The sequence below is a fragment of the Chelonia mydas genome, chromosome 1 (assembly GCF_015237465.2).
Source record: "Chelonia mydas isolate rCheMyd1 chromosome 1, rCheMyd1.pri.v2, whole genome shotgun sequence".
NCBI lineage: Eukaryota > Metazoa > Chordata > Testudines > Cheloniidae > Chelonia > Chelonia mydas.
This window is the reverse complement of record NC_057849.1, coordinates 110,733,241-110,750,079: the sequence shown is the minus strand read 5'-3', so window position 1 is coordinate 110,750,079 and position 16,839 is coordinate 110,733,241. Positions and strand designations below refer to the sequence as shown.

At 39.6% G+C, this 16,839-nt stretch overlaps 1 protein-coding gene across 2 annotated transcripts in view; it reads left to right on the top strand.

Moving 5' to 3' along the window:
- SH3RF3 (SH3 domain containing ring finger 3) overlaps positions 1–16,839 on the top strand; it is a 393,578-nt gene that overhangs the window by 241,705 nt on the left and 135,034 nt on the right. The gene's annotated exons all lie outside the window — the stretch shown is intronic.

The window sequence follows — 16,839 nt, the reverse complement described above, 5'->3', positions numbered from 1 at the left end:
TTGAATTCTCCCCTCTGTGCCAGTGTTATGTGAATTAATTCACCGACTGAAGTTTTGCAACAAAATTACAGAATAAACAAGTTATTTAGCTCTACATTGTATGCAGCTTATTTACTGTATTTATCAGGCACTCTGACAACTTCAACTGGGACATGGTTTAGCTAATCTGTTCTTTATGAAATCATTAATACCACTTTGTAAAGTACCTAGAGGGGACATTTTTAAAGCTGCCTTATGAAAACTTTGCACAAGAAGACAGCAAAACATTTTTCCATTTTATGCTGCAAAGCTGTGTTTTTACCATGATCATGTGATGTGAACAAGATAATACAAAAAGAGAGGCATCTTCTGGGTACTATAATAATTCATTATAAAGCACATGATAAAAGCAGGGTAATGAAAGCATAAGGTGCCTTATGTGTAAAATAACAGGATTTGAATATTTAGTTAATGAGACATTTTGACTGGCTGAGCATTATCGGGTTCATTGCAGGGTATTTTTTGAGGAGCTAAATGGTTGTTGGATGAGGACACGTTACTATTTTAACTAAATGGGAGCCAACAAGATATATTAATTTCAACTTCCAAACCCACCTCATTCCTCCCAAAAAAACTTTAATTTAGTTAAAGTTGTTCAAAAGCATGTCCTATCACTATCTTTATCAGCCACTATTCACAAGCCTCATGTACACACACTCGTAGACTCTTCAGCTCCACAGAGAATTCCTTTTCAATTCCAACATATAAATACAGTTTTCATAATTACACTCACATGAGACTCACATGCTCCCATGACCTCTGGAAGATTCAGACTTTTTACCAACAGACTTTTTACCAACAGACCTACTTTTACTTCTAAAGTGTAATATGATGATGGGGTGGGAAAGCACATGAATTAAGGTTGATGAGGATGTTCATGTTGCCTGAACTGGTGACTGCATTGAAAAAATGCATTTGAGCATCTTTTAGTTGGTTAAAATGGGGGGAGGGGTAGATTTTCCTCTTTCCTGTCCACTCATAACATGCTCTCCCAGTCTTTTATTCCCTGTAGTTTATTTCTTTATCCCCTATATTCCTACATTCACCAGTCCACACCCTTCTTCCTAGCACCACTTCCACACCTCTCCTTCCAGCCCACCGTTCACTAAAGTCTCCTTGCCCCAGTGATTCCTTTCACCCTTCCTTCATTCCTGTGGTTTCCATGCTCCCTTGACCACCTCAATATTTTGCTTTGCTTCCTCTTTCCTATTCACCATTCCACTTTTAAATGTTGATATCAACATGTTGAAATCATGCAGTGTTTTTATCAACATTTAAAATGGAACAAGGTGGAGGCAGGCAGGGGAAAATGACTAAGGAAGCCAGTGTAGGTAGTGGGGCTGCAGAGGCAGGCTTGTTAACAGTGCTATCCATTAATTCTGTGGTTCTGCTGACCACCCATCTGTAGCCCTACTGCTTAGTCCACAAACGTATGCCTTCACCTAGCCTTCCAGGGACCAGCTCAGGTCCATCAGCAAGGTCATAGTCCAACAATCCTAGTAAGGTTTGTTGGAGTGAGCTGTATCTGATGAGCTGAGCTATTGGAGGCTCGACAGATGGAGAACATGCTTCCTATGTATTGGAGTGACAGACGCCATTTGTTAGGCAACTTTGTCTCCATGTCCCCTGTTAAAGGTCTGAGACATAGTGGAAAGGGATGCCTTGGCATGAAAATCACCTGACATGTAGCAAGCCACATAGGCTAGGGCACCAGGGAGGTAGGATGTACAAAGCCAGGCTAGGCAGCAGAGGTACAAAGACAACACTGAAAAATTGAAGTGGTCCTAAAAGATCCCATGCTCCATCAGCTTCCATGAGAAAAACAAATGAAACCGTGATAACAAAGATGCATCTCATGGGCTGTTTTTTAAATGTTTTTCTCCCCAAAAATGCTCTCTCTTGTTGTGTCCTGCATCATATAGCATTGTTTAAAAATTCCAACTTCATAAATGCTGCCATTGGGAAGGAAGAGTCAAAAAAGACACGAGACTGCAAAAATTTCAGAGCAGAATGCTTTTTAATTTCTTTCAGTGCAAAAAAAGAAAAAAAAATTATGAGCATTGGTTAGATTATGGGAATGAGCTAGAAAATGCAAGTTGTGCTCCAAACGGAAATGGTGTCCTTTTGGGGATGATCAGTGTAAACTTTCATTTTTATATAAGGCATTTAAACCATGCTTTGAGTGCAGAACACAAGGCAACCTTAAATATAGAGCTGCTAGATTGCTTCTGTAATAGGTTTCATTTCATGCTTTGTTGTAAGTTTTTTTTATGGAGCCCTGAGGGGATTTCTGTTTGTATTATAGGATGTTCTATTTGCCATTCTGGCAGGATATATCTAGTCAACTTCGCTGTCCTTTCTCTCTGAACATCTCATGTAGCACCTTGCAATAAGATTGCCTATTTAATTTATACTGAAAGATTTTTCCATTAGCTTTTCTTGCATTAATCAGGTGCCAAATCCTGTAATCATTCTTACTACTTACTTCAGTGGGAGTTTGCCTTTGTGAGGGAGTTAGGGCTTCATATTTAGTATAGTGGGATCTCAAAGCCACCTTACATGCTCATTTAAAGAATATTACAGCTATTGGTTGAGATTCCCTCTTTAGACCAAATGCTGCTCTAAGATATGTGTGCAAACCCCATTAATTTCAAAAGGAGTTGCACACAGATAGTAGAGGGTAGAATTTGGTCCTTAGAAAACATTTCTTTAGGATTTCATGATAATTTCTGATCGGTCATGGTGAAGAGATGGAAAAGGAAGAGGAGAGACAGACTCTCAAGATACTATACACCTAGTATATAGTAGTTGACTAAATTTGTGCTCATTAGAGGGCATTATCCATTCAGCTTTGTCTCAGAGGAGAAGGTTAGTTATAAGATACAGAAGATACAGGGCCAAATTGTGCTGTCAGTTACTGTGCATCCATGCCACCCTCTCAAGATTAATAGCATTACATGGGTATAACTGAAAACAGAATTAGACCCAGAGTGCCTACATTGTGTCAATAGTATATCTCATTAAAGAACAAAGAATCTGGAAAGCTACTGGTTATAGGCAACAGTATAGACTTTATACTGACATGAATTAGCAGCTGGCTCATGTTACCCATAAATTCTTTAAGCAGTGATACTTGTGAATTCGTTGTCAGAAATCTAGTCTGACCTTGAAAACCACATGTTGTAAAATAGAACTACAAGTAGTTTGAGAATACTTTGCTTTAAAAAATACATTACCAGCAAAGAGAGCTCTTTGAACGTATAAATATTGATAGATACAGTACTGTAGGCCTGGATGATAGGCTGGATGGGATTTAGAGGAGCAGAAAGAGTGATGCCATTTATGAAATTGCCGTGCCTATGCTTATAGCATCCTTATTTTCAGGTTTTTTAAGTTCACAGCATAAAAATCTACATTATAAAACTGAAATCTTATTTTGGTAAAGCAGCAGATTCCAAACAGATCTACATTTCAGGTTGTGAAATGCCAGGCTTACAGACATTTTCAGTTCCAGGAATGCTAGAGCCATGGATGCCATTGTCACGCAAACAAAAGTTTGAAAGGCTTTTGAGTCCTGAAATGTATAAACAAGGGCCTTATAAAGAAAATTCAGTTGAGCCTGCTTGTGGTATAAACTGCAAAATAACCTTGTTCTCCTGGAATGTAAACTATTCTTCCATTCGCTCCTTGTTGGAGAAAATTTAAAATGCTCATTCCATCACCAGTTTTGTGAACAGACTGTTATACCCCATTCTTTGCACAGACTGACCCACCAGTTACGCTGTAGCTACTAACTTACATTTTTGTCTCAAACTGCTCAGTGTCTTTCATATTGAATCCCCCTCCTATGTTCCTAACTCACTTGTGAAAATGGGACTTAGGATCCAAAGCCACTTGGGTGCTTTTGAAAATTTTACCCCTTACACTTACTTATCCATTCCTTGATAGTGCCCCCTGCCCCGGCTGCTAGCTACCCCAAAATGGGTTAGGAGAAGGCAGTCATTGTACCTCCCTTTGCGCCAGCCAGCAGAGCTGTGCAGAGGTCAGTCAAGAATATAGCAGTGAGTATATGTGACACTTCCTGGGGGTACCCAGGATTGTGAGGCACCTTAGCATGGGGAAGTCTTTTCCGTGCCAGCCATAGGCAACACAAGCAGTCCCCTCTAGGCTTCGCAGGCCACACTGTCACTCTATGGATTAGCAATAGGCACCCCCACACACACACACCCGGAGCATCTCCCTGAAGTGTACAACTTCTGTTCCACTGAACACTTGCAGTATTCACAGATTTGCTGCTTCCAAAGAAGCAGTACACCGCAGCTTACCTGAGATTCTGCTTAACTCACAGCACTTAGATTTGTTTATAGTAGAATCAAGTTTATTTAACAAAGCATAGAGGTTCCAGTAGTAGCAAGTAGAAGTATTGGGAACAAATTGTTACATACAAAATAAAATCATAACAGCATTCTAGCACCTAGACTTAATTAACAAGGTACTCTCATGTCTAATAAATTATTGCTTAATCAAAATCCCGGCTGCGCTGTACAATGGCACAGCCACTCAGGCTGTGACTTGTCTTTCACGAGATCCAAAGTGAAGGATCCAGTATCTAGCAGAACAATCCTGTGTCTTTGTTCATGTCTCTGTTCTTTTCATCCTGCAGATTTCCTCTCTCATAGATTTCAGTCTCTCAACTCACACCTGGGTTTGTATCAAATAGGCATACAGTACACAAATGGCCAGGCTAGGACATAGCTGTCCTGTGTGAAAGGGACATTTCCAAGGTATGTCACCTCCAGGTGACCTGCCTTAACTCCAAGACCTTAAGAGCATAATTTTAAGTATAGATACATAACTCCTTGCATATTATCTGGACATACATTTCAAAATGTTTATGATGCCCAGTGGGCTACTGGCTTTCAGAAGAGACCTCATTTGCCATGCTTCAGTGAACTATTGTGCAGATATCTGACCCAGGGGATCCCTCTACAACCCTGTGCTCTCCTTGTGCTCTCTGCCAGTTGGCACTGAGAGTCCCCTGTGCCTGAAGCTCCAGGAGATATTTTATGACTCAGTCCTTAGTACACAGAATAGCTGAGTTTTAATTAAGAAGTTTTATTTTTACTATGATTTATTATTACTTATATAGCACTATAAATGTTGCTGGCACTTTACACTATAGATGAAGCATTATATTAAGTATTCATTCTTCATGATATTGTTTTTATTGTCAAATTAACTACACTACTTTGGTAGTTGATGTTAAAAGTGTCGTGTACCCTCAAACTATGGTTCATGGGGCACTTCCTGGTGACTCACTGAGAGCTGGCTGGTCACATGTTGGTGGCTCACCTCTTTGTTGCTTAATGTTAAATCACATTTAAAAGAAGCTAAAAAATTCTTTATTTTTCTAATATTAATTCTCCATGAAACTAATTGCTATGGTTGTCCCAGGGATGTTTTGTGATGATGAATGGGAAGTCAGGTGATCATTGAGTCAGTGATTCTATTAAGATATGATGCACACTACAAATACTTTCGGAAGCCCCTGATTTAAGATGTAACAGTGACTTACATGTATACGGTGTCTTTCATTGAGAAATGTCCTTAAGCCCTTTTCTGTTTAGTACAGACAGCTGAAAGCAACCCAAACATCAATTTAAAACTACTCAAGGGACAGAGCCTATGTTGGTGTAAATTGACATACCTCCATTGACTTCAATCTTCCCCAGGGAATTTAGGACCTTTGCACCCAGACCAAATTTAAAATTTAGTGAATTACATTCTGCCCCCTAAATTCCCTGGATATATGCATAAGGCACAGGGGCCAGGAGCCAGATTTCTTAGTTCAGTGGCAGATTTCTTACGTGACCTTGGACTATTCACATAACCTCTCTGTAGCTCATCTTCTGCGTCTGTAAAATGGGAATGCCAGAGGGGCAACAATTATTATTCCCATTTTACAACTGTAGAAAATGAGGTCGAGAGAGGTTAAGTGGCCAGCCCAAGGTCACATAAGACATCTGCAGCTGAACCAGGAGTAGCTTTGTGTTTAAGGCACTGACCTGGGACTTGGGTGATTTGAGTTCAATTCGTGGCTCAGCCCATGGTCTCACTGTGAGTAAATCACTTAACCTCTCTGAGGACTTTGTCCCTGATCTGTTATGTACATGTCAGTGCTATTTTCTCTTCAGTGTTCCACAAGAGGGGAACTAAATCTATGGCTTATCCATTTTAGTAATATGACTAGTGCTGCATAAAAATTATCGATTTATGTTATTTAAATGAATATGTTGCTTTTGCAATCCGGATGGCAGCCACAGTGGCTAAATTCCTGCTTATCTCCCTAAGAGACACTGCACGGGCAGTGATGGTTCTGGGGGGATTATTGCTAGGAGTCAGTGGGTAGGTCAGTCTCTATCTCCATTTATTCCTTTCACTCTGCCAATTTTGTTGTAACTATAGACTCTTTGTTATATTGTCTCCTGGAACTGGACTGAAACCACATCCCTCCTCCCCCAGCTTTTTATAGGATCTCACGTCACCTTTTTCATGAAGGCAACCAAACAGCCATAATTTATGGTTGTGACTTTTAGTCCCTGTCAACCATTAAAATTGGTGCTGTGGATAGGAAAGGCTCTGTGTCCAGCATTCATACTCTGAATCATCCTGTTCCCCATCAAAGTTATTTCCAGTATATATTCTGCCACACAAAGCCCTCTCTACTGCAGTTGATGTGCTTTGTGCGAAGCTGTTCTGCATGACAGGGAACCATATGCTGAAGAGTGGTCCTGGCTGTCTGTGTAGAGTGTCCCACCAATCAGAAGACAGGGCTGCAATTCTGTGCATTACCACAGAATTCGCTCTGACGTGGCGGGAAAGATTTGTGTGATGCTTCTGAGTAATGAGGCAGGAAATTAGCATTATAGGGTTTAATTAGTATTAATGTCTTGTGCTGGTGGGTTGTGTTTAATTACAATGTATCCATCACATGTGCATACTTTTCATGATTTTGCTTGACTGGATTGAAAGGCTGGTGCTTTGGTTGTGATATTTGGACATGGAGATACTTCATAAAGGAAAAATTAGGTAAATGATGGTTCATAGGAGAAACAAAAATCTCAGGAATTTATTTTCAGGGGAAAATGGCAGTAATATTTCAAAAATTACAACGAGTCATGTGCCGTTGTATTTCACGGAGATTGTTTCAAGTGTGCTCTAAAATATTTCAGTATTATTGGTGATTATCAGTGTTCTTACTGGCATGTGACAGGGTGTTCTGGGGCTGTTTGGTTCCCTTCGTCTCAGCTAGATATATAAGGTACAGCCTTTGCCATTAGTCCAAGAAAGTGGGGGACAGGACCCATCAGGGAGCTGATTGTGTCTCACCAATTCTCTGACCATCTCTGTCTCTCCAGCTGGCTGTTGTCCTCAAGTGAGCATCTGCCATCTGGGAATGGCCAGAGTGGAGCACACTCTAACCTTCCCCCTTTCCAACCCTCAAAATGCCGCTTTATCACAACTGGAAGGGGGAATAGCAGAGGAACTGACTGTACCTGATCTGTATCCCGCAGGGATTCTACTGTGCCCTGAGAATCCCCAGCAGAGAAAATGCATGCAGTTTTCACTCTATGCTGCCTTTTCACGGTTCAAGCAGTGTGTGGGCTGGAGGGGAGTGGTGGTTCTGAGGAAACAGTGAGATAGTTGCAATATGTCTTCCTGCGTTCCGGGTTTCTGACTATATTTGGCAATCTGAGATCCTGCTCCTTGATTTTTATTTTATCTTTTATCCTTACTGCTGGCTGCAATTGTCAGTCCTGGACTTCCCATTTTTGTGTTGGTTTGCAGATCTTGCAATCTGGCCAGTGGCTCTAATGTTACTCCATGTGAGATTTTGATGATCTTTCCTATCTACATCACATTATGATGTCCTATTAATATACAAAACAGAAAGGTGCTTATTTTTCAGACCAAGATGGAAGTCAGCAAAAGCTGGTTGATCTCTCCCCTGAGTTTTCTGCCAGTTTTGGTCACACTTTATAAGAACAGGTCACAAGATTTCAGCAATGTTGAACCAAACCCTAACCATAGTTCAACTTTGAAGCCTAGCCTAATCTAGATCAAGCTCCAGATTTGAAATTCTGCCTCCTGAGCATAGTTCTGCTTAACAGTGAAACAGGAGGTTCACGTTATCAAAATAATGTATGCTTTAGTGTACACCAGTGACCAGAAATGTCCCAATTTTGTATAGTGATGGAAAATTCCAGTGAAGTTTCAGTCTCTTTAGGAGTTTTTTTCTTTTTTCTTTCTTTGTCCAACTGTTGTTGATGATGGATCTGGGAACCATATAACAGTGGAGTACAGGATAAACTATAACTAAATGGATTTAACATGTCAAAACACTGAACTCATGGCTCATATTCAAATCCAGTGAACCAACCGGATGGATTATTTATGCACCTCCCATTCTGAGAACTTGCCCATTTACTTTGAGAATGGAAGGAGATGTTTATGTACAACAGAGTATGTGTGTGTTTCTTGGCAAATTCTTGTTAGTAAAACCACGTTAAGAGGTGTGGCATGCTCTCTCTCCAGACATTCAAGATCTGTTTGCTATGTCCAGCAAAACTGGCTGCATCATAAACTGTTTATTTCCACTTCCCAAACAATGTGAATTTATTTATGAAATGAAAGCATGTTTTGTATGAACCTGCATTTCATTAGTAGGATAAGTGCAGAATACATGTTGTTACTTGTAGTGACCTCGTTTGCTGCTCACTGGAGCCGATAACCTTTGACATGTCTTCCAGTCTTGCGTTACTTTAAAACATATTGACAGAACATTTCTGTACTTTAGCTTTTCAAAACTAAAGACCTATAAGAACTGTGCAGTTCTTGCAGTACAAAGCTTCCACCAAGAGGATTATTGGAAACAAACTCTTTTTTTTTCTTTTGCTCTTTGGAGTCTGTAATGAAAAATCCTCCAGTATTCCCATGTAATTGCTTCGTGGTTGTTTTCTGTCAATTTGCCAGCAGGTTCCTGCTTAACGGCTGCCGTTTGACTTCGCTGAAACATAAATGCAGAATTATTGAGTTGCCAACATATCATTAAGTCATCTGTAAAGAGTTTCTCAGTGTATTAATGCTCCAGGCTTTTGTGTCAATATTGATTGATTAAAATGGAAAAGAAATCTTGGCAGAATTCAGCATTGTACCAAAGTATTTTTTGGCAGAGAAAAGGTTGGATATTGATGTTGGCTATGATTCCTCAACTCCACCTCTTAAAAAACAAAAAACAAAACAAACAGAACAAAGCCTCTTAAACTTTAGTACCCCTGTCCTTAGCTGAATTCTAGTTAGCCTCAGAAATGCAAGGAGAAATCAATGTGGCTAATCAATTTCTTAGTACATAGTCAGATATAGTGGCTGTTTGATTGTGAAGCTACACCTGTGAGTGACTATTGCCTGTTCTACACTACAGAGTTAAGTTGAGGTAAGGCAACTTACTCTGACCTAATTATGTCAGCCTTGCTCCTGCTGATGTAAGTGCCCTGCCACACTGACATAATAACTACACTTCCATGAGAGGTGTAGGGTTTATGTTGGTGTAGTTAGGGCAACACAGTGTCTGGGTAGACACTGTGGGTTACTTACATGTGCTGTTGCCTGTCATTCTTGTCAATTTCACAGCTCCAGCATGGAGGCGCAAAATTGGCAAGAAAGCCAGGCTGTCACCTGGGCTCCCCACTTGGAGCCGGGCTGTGCCTGTCACACTCCCCACTCCCAGTTGGGCTGTGCCCACCTGGCTTCCCACTGGCTTTTGCCTGGGCTCCCGACTCCCCACAGGGAGCCCGGCTGCTGCCTGGAGGCTCCCAGCTCCTCAGGAGCCTGGGCTCTCGGCCCCCCACGCTGCCCTCTTAAGTGGGTGGAAGCACTCCTGGTGAGGACGCACACCACCAACAGAAGGAGGGTAGTGTGGACATGAACCACCACAGTATTACTGCCGTGGCTGTAAGTCAACCTAACATAGGTCTTTTTAAGTTTCTAATGTAGACAGAGGGGAAAAGCAGCAGTTCTATCCAAGCTGGAGAGAATAGCTGGTTGAGATGATGTGCATGAGGAGAAAAGAGTGAAGGTCAAAGTAAGGGAGGAGCCAGGGAGAAGGGCGGCTCCTCCTCCTCTCTCTGGTTTGGATAAGCAGAGCTCCTCTACAGCTCCCTTTCTTTGGCTGATGAGTGAGAGGTCCCTCTCCGGTTTTAATCTACTTTAACCTCTGGGAAGCAGTATAGAGTTAAAAGGGGAAAAGCAAAAAATAAGGTAGGATTTGGAACGGGAAAAAAGATTATTTTTGTTAAAGGTACTAGAGTTGCAGATATAACATAGTAAAGGGGTTGGGCCTGAGAGAAAAGAATAAAGGGGATGCAAAGGAGTAAACGCTGGTTGGTTTGTTTTTTCTCACTGCACCCTTGCTATACCACAGCCTGATCTTTATTCTGGAAGAGTGGAAGGTGTGGGGGGGAGGGGAAGGGGAGAAAAGATCTGGAGGAAGAGGAGGATAGTGCTTGGCTGAGAAAGGAGTGTTTAATTTCTCCCTACCCCTCCAGCTGCTAAAATACTGCTATGCATATTTTTCTGGCTCCCTCCAAAATCATTCCGTGCCACAGGTTTCCTGGGTTTTCATTTTGACAGCATGTCACAGCCTGCTTTAAATTAGAGAATTTTGTAGGAAAGACCATCTGTGCCTATTGAAGATGATAAAATATGACTAAAAGCATTGTATGGAACATAACGTGAGCGTAAACGGGATAAGCCTGTGGAGCTAGTATGCCAAGAGAGAATGGGAACAGTGTATTTTTAGGCAGAACTTTAAAAGATTACAATTATGAATTAGACTGTAAATTTGGCTGACAACACTATCCTACAGAGCCAACAGAATGAGGAGGAGTCAAGTGGGAGAATGGCGAGTAATAAGGTCAGAAGTAGGTTGTACAAAGGTTTGAAAACTAGCGGCTAAAGCTTGAAACTATCGGTAGAGTGTGCTATGTTTTGTTGGGAGGGGGGTGTCTGATGATAATTAGCAAACACTCTGTGGTGTGGGTTTTGCTGCTGTTTTGTAATGCAGAGAGATAAAACCGAAACAAAATAAAAGTTCATTCTTCCAACCTACTCAAACCTTTCTAAATTTGATGGGTTGCTCAACATACAGACTAATGAAAACAACTGCTTCTGCCACCACGATCAGAAAAAGCCCAGTCAGGTTACTTGTTTGGAAGCTGAATTAATTTCATAAATATGACCAGTGAGAGCTTGTATGTTGTCTCCTGACTACTGAGTCCTGCAACTATAATTACTTGAACAATCATAAAAAGGAGGATTTTCAATTTTTTTTCTCAATTATGCTGTTGAAATTCTCTCTAAAGCACCCCTCCCAACTGTAAAATGTAGTTCATCTGAAAAATGACTCCGTTAGAATGGGAGCATCACGCTTCATGTTTGTGTCTCTGTCTAGATCTCCGAGTCTATATCATATAAGATGCGTTTACAGGGAAAGAGGTGGTTTTTTCTACCTGCAATTCTGAAAACTCAATCTGGGATCTTTAAGTCAAACTGGGGTCTTTCAGACTCACAGGGTCTGTCAATTTTTTATCAGACCTGTTTTTCCATGGAAAATTGGGCTTTTGATTAAACAAAGTTTTCCACAAAAAGTGGCTGCTTTCCAAAGAAAATTGTTTACTTTTCCTCAAAAAAATCATAGCTGAATACACAACAAAACAAAAAATTCAGATGAAAACTTTAAAATATAGTTTTGGAAAGGATTCGACATTGCCTAATGGGAGTTGTAGCTAAGATGCCTCATGTATACAGTACTGTGTCCAGTTCTGGGTGCCACGCTTTAGCAAAGATGTGGGCAAATTGGAGAGATTCCAGAGGAGAGCAACAAAAATGATAAAAGGTTTAGAAAATCTGTGAGAAAAGATTAAAAAACTAGGCATGTTTAGTCTTGAGAAAAGAAAACTAAAGGGGGATGGAGTAACAGTTTTCAAATATAGTAATGGCTACTATAAAAAGGATAGCGATTAATTGCTCTCCATGTCCACTGAAAGTAGGACAAGAAGTAATAGGTTTAATATGCAGCAAGAGAGATGTAATTTAAGTAGGGCTATTGATTAATTGCAGTGAACTCACGCGATTAACTCAAAAAAATTAATCGCAATTAAAAAATTAATTGTGATTAATCACACTTTTAAACAATACAGTACTGATTGAAATGTATTAAATATTTTGGATGTTTTTGTACATTTTCAAATAATTTCATATAACTTAATAAACAATTTTGCTAATAATTCATGAGCCAGAATACAGTCCAGTTTTTTTTTCCTTTAACTCTATTGGCATTGCACTTCTATCAGAATGAAAAAGTAGAAAAAAAATCAAATAATTTCAAAAAAAATTCTATTACAACACAGAATACAAAGTGCACAGAACTCACTTGATATTATTAATTTTATTACAAATATTTTCACTTTAAAAATGATAATAGTATTTTTCAGTTCACCTCATACAAGTACTGTGGTGCAATCTCTTTATTGTGAAAGTGTAACTTACAAATGTAGGTATTTTTTGTTACATAGCTGTGCTCAAAAACAAAACAATGTAAAACTTCAGAGCCTACAAGTCCACTCAGTCCTACTTCCTGTCCAGCGAATCGCTAAGACAAACAAGTTTGTTTACATTTACGGGAGATAATGCTGCCTGCTTCTTATTTACAATATCACCTGAAAGTGAGAACAGGCATTCGTGTGGCACTTTTGTAGCTGGCATTGCAAGGTATTTACGTGCCAGATATGCTAAACATTTGTATGCCCCTTTATGCTTCGGTCACCATTCCAGAGGACATGCTTCCATGCTTGATGATGCTCGTTAATAAAATAATGTGTTAATTACATTTATGACTGAACTCCTTGGGGGGAGAATTGTATGTCTCTTGTTCTGTTTTACCCACATTCTGCAATATATTTCATATTATAGCAGTCTTTGCTGATGACCCAGCACGTTTGTTTTAAGAACACTTTCACAGCAGATTTGACAAAATGCAAAGAAGGTACCAATGTGAGATTTCTAAAAATAGCTAGAGCATTTGACCTAAGGTTTAAGAATCTGAAGTGCCGTCCAAAATCGAGAAGGATGAGATGTGGAGCATGCTTTCAGAAGTCTTGAAAGAGCAACACTCTGATGTGGAAACTACAGAACCCGAACCACCAAAAAAGAAAATCAACCTTCTCCTGGTGGCATCTGACTCAGATGATGAAAATGAACATGCATTGGTCCGCTCTACTTTGGATTGTTGTTGAGCAGAACCTATCATCAGCATGGACGCATGTCCTCTGGAATGATGGTTGAAGCATGAAGAGACATATGAATCTTTAGCAGATCTGGCACGTAAAAATCTTGCGATGCCGGCTACAACAGTGCCATGCAAACACCAGTTCTCACTTTGAGGTGACATTGTAAACAAGAAGCGGGCAGCATTATCTCCTGCAAATTGTAACCAAACTTGTTTGTCTGAGTGATTGGCTGAAGTAGGACTGAGTGGACTTGTAGGTTTTACATTGTTTTATTTTTGAATGCAGTTATTTTTTGTACATAATTCTACATCTGTAAGTTCAACTTTCATGATAAAGAGATTGCACTACAGTGCTTGTATTAGGTGAAATGAAAATACTATTTCTTTTGTTTTTTACAGTGCAAATATTTGTAATTAAAATAAATATAAAGTGAGCACTATGCACTTTGTATTCTGTATTTTCAGTGGAATAAAAAAAAATAATTCTGGCCAGGTTTAATCGCCCATAATAAAGACACAACAAATGGAACTTAATAAACAATTCTGCCAATAATTCATCAGCCAGGATACAATCCAGTTTCCTTTCCTTTAACAATATTGGCATTGCACTTCTATCATAATGAAAAAGTAGTTAAAAAAAAAAATTGGCCAGAGAAGTAAGAATCTGATCTGAGCCTGGGTACCTCCATCTTCACATAATCACTTTTCTGAGCATAGCCATGCTTTAAGTAAAGGATCTGTTATGGGGTGTATTGTGTGTCATGCTATAACTGGATCCGTAGTGGTTCGTGTGTAGTGAATACTTGACGAGGCGTTTATTTTATATTAGAGAAATTGTCTTCCATAGGCAGAGTACTAGAGTCATAAATCTCACTTTCTTTCCTGTCTCAGTGCTCCTATCAGAGTCTATAACCTTCCCTTCAGCAAAGCATGGGATTGTTTTTCTAGAATGAAATAGGCAACACTATGCATGCAGTGCCCCAGTATATAACACCAGCAAGTTCTTTAATCTTTAAAATGCTTAGATGGGCAGTGCCTCAGTGTTACTGGATGTTGCCATAGCAGCAGAGATAAGTTGTGTTGGGAACAGTATGACTAACTCACCGTAGGATGATGCCATAGAATAAGCCATTCTTGGGAGGTTGGGTTTTGTAGGAGTGTTATGTGGCCATTAACTTTTCTGTTTCCTGATATTATGTTTTTCATTATGTTTGAGAACTTTCTTCCATACTGTTTGTCTCTGACAACAGGTTAGGCAGATGTCACCTAGAACCAAAAAAGTGTGAGAAATTTGCAATGATAAATTTGATAGTTTGTGTGGTGAGGCAGTGAAATTAAATCCCTACCCAGACAACAGAGACAGTGCTGATATGTGCAGTTGGCTCTATCACTATAATTCAGACAGTGGAATCCATCACACACACTTTCCCAAATCAAGACAACACCTAAGTGCCTAATCACTTTGCAAATAAAATAATGAAATTAATATTGGTGTACTGAGATGACTATAGGATCTGAGTTTTGATATGAGTACAACATATGAATGATGAAAAATGAAAAATCTCTTCCTACTGTGTTCAGAATCTAGACATTCCATACGGAGTTATAGTGCAGTATAAATTACAGGCTGATGTTCTTGCTCAGCCCACAGAGAGATTTGGTCGTAAGAACATAGGAACTGCCATACCGGAACAGACCAATGGTGCATCTAATTCAGTATCCTGTGTCTAAAAGTTGGCTGTGCCAGGTGCTTCAGAGGAAGGCATAAAAGCTCCATAGAGCATCTATTTTTCCTGTGTAGAACTTGGGGAAGAATTTCTTCTTGACCATCCCACCCCCTCACATTGGAAGCATCAGAATTAATAGCTCTTGCAATTTTACCCTAGCTAGTGTAACTGCAGATGCTATTCTTGTTCCTATAAACGTCTAGTTCTTTATTCAGAAAAAACACCACCCAGAAGTCAAGGAATCATAAACATTCTGTAAAATGTCTGAGTTTTTTAAATACCTTGCTTTTTATACCCTTCCCTCCAGTCACCTGTCCTAGCTGACAGCCACTATAAAGAAAGGAAAAAAGACAATATCCATGCATACACAAACAATACAAAATCCTGTAACATTTAAAAAGAATTTATAAATAAACTAGTAACGACCATAATGTCACTACATTGTGGAACAAAGGGCCAAATCATTCCTGATAGGCACTGGCCGCATTGTGGTAGGAAAGGCAATTTTTCACCACCCCCACAGGAGCTGTGGGAAGGATTTGCATAATCCCTCATGGGGCTGCAAGGCATGCAGAGGAATGCACCCTTTAGGATGGTGAAGCATTTTGCTTCTTGCACAGCTTGCTAGCTCTGCTGGCGAGTGCGAGGGCAATGGGGTACATTGCCATGCCCCCGTAGGGTGTGTCTTACCCCAAACGGACCCAGGGGAAAGGCTCCTTGCACCTCCCTCTGCCCCATGAACTCTCAAAAGGACCAGGCATGATTTGGCCCAAATGGAAATTGGGAGCTGGGTAACCTCCTTAAATTATTTGCTGAACTTCCCTCTGTTCTATTCTTGTCTATTCAGTTACAACTTCCGAAATCATCGACAGCAGGCCAAGGGTAATGAGTAAGCAATTGGCTTCATTACAGACTCAATTCTGATCCTATTTAAGTCTATAGAAATTTTGCCATGAACTTCAGTAGGCGCGGGAGCAGGCCCTAGCAGAGTACAGCTCCCTCTTGGATCATTTCTATTATATATAATTGAAGTTGGCACTTATCTATCTATATATAGAGAAAGAGTGGCAACACTGAGCTGCAAGATCTCTAAAGTGTTTTGGGAAACAGTCTGAAAGATGTTATAGTTCTGTAAGTTATAGTGAAGGTTACATATCAGTTATGAGGGGATGAACCTAATACATTCTTCCTATTCTAAAAATATTTTCCCTACTGACACTAACTCAGAGACTACAGAATCTTTAAACTTAAAATTATGTATGTACATACAGTAGTCCTTAGGGAATACCAAGCGATTTGAGCAGTTTGAAAGGATTAAGAGGATTTGGTTATAAAACACAAAACCAATTACAATTCATTTGGACTTGTTCTAACAAACTGAGTCAAAAGTTTCAACTTAATATCTTTCAATTTATAACTTGTAAGCTACTGAACCAATTTCCTTCAAACTTGGTTTGTTTTGTAGATCTCATTTTGACTTAAAAATCAAACCAAGCCTGAAGACTGTATGTCTCAATATTTATCTTATTGCATGTATACTTTTATAAGAAATTCCAGATTACGTATTATATAGTGTATGAATTAGCAAATAAATATAATTAATCATATAATTAAATAATAGTTTGCAGCCTAAGTACAATGCGTCAGCTCAACTCTGCCATTTCCTGACATTTAAGTGCTTCATTTGTCAACATTAGTGTTGTACTAATGTTGATTTTTTTTGCATGA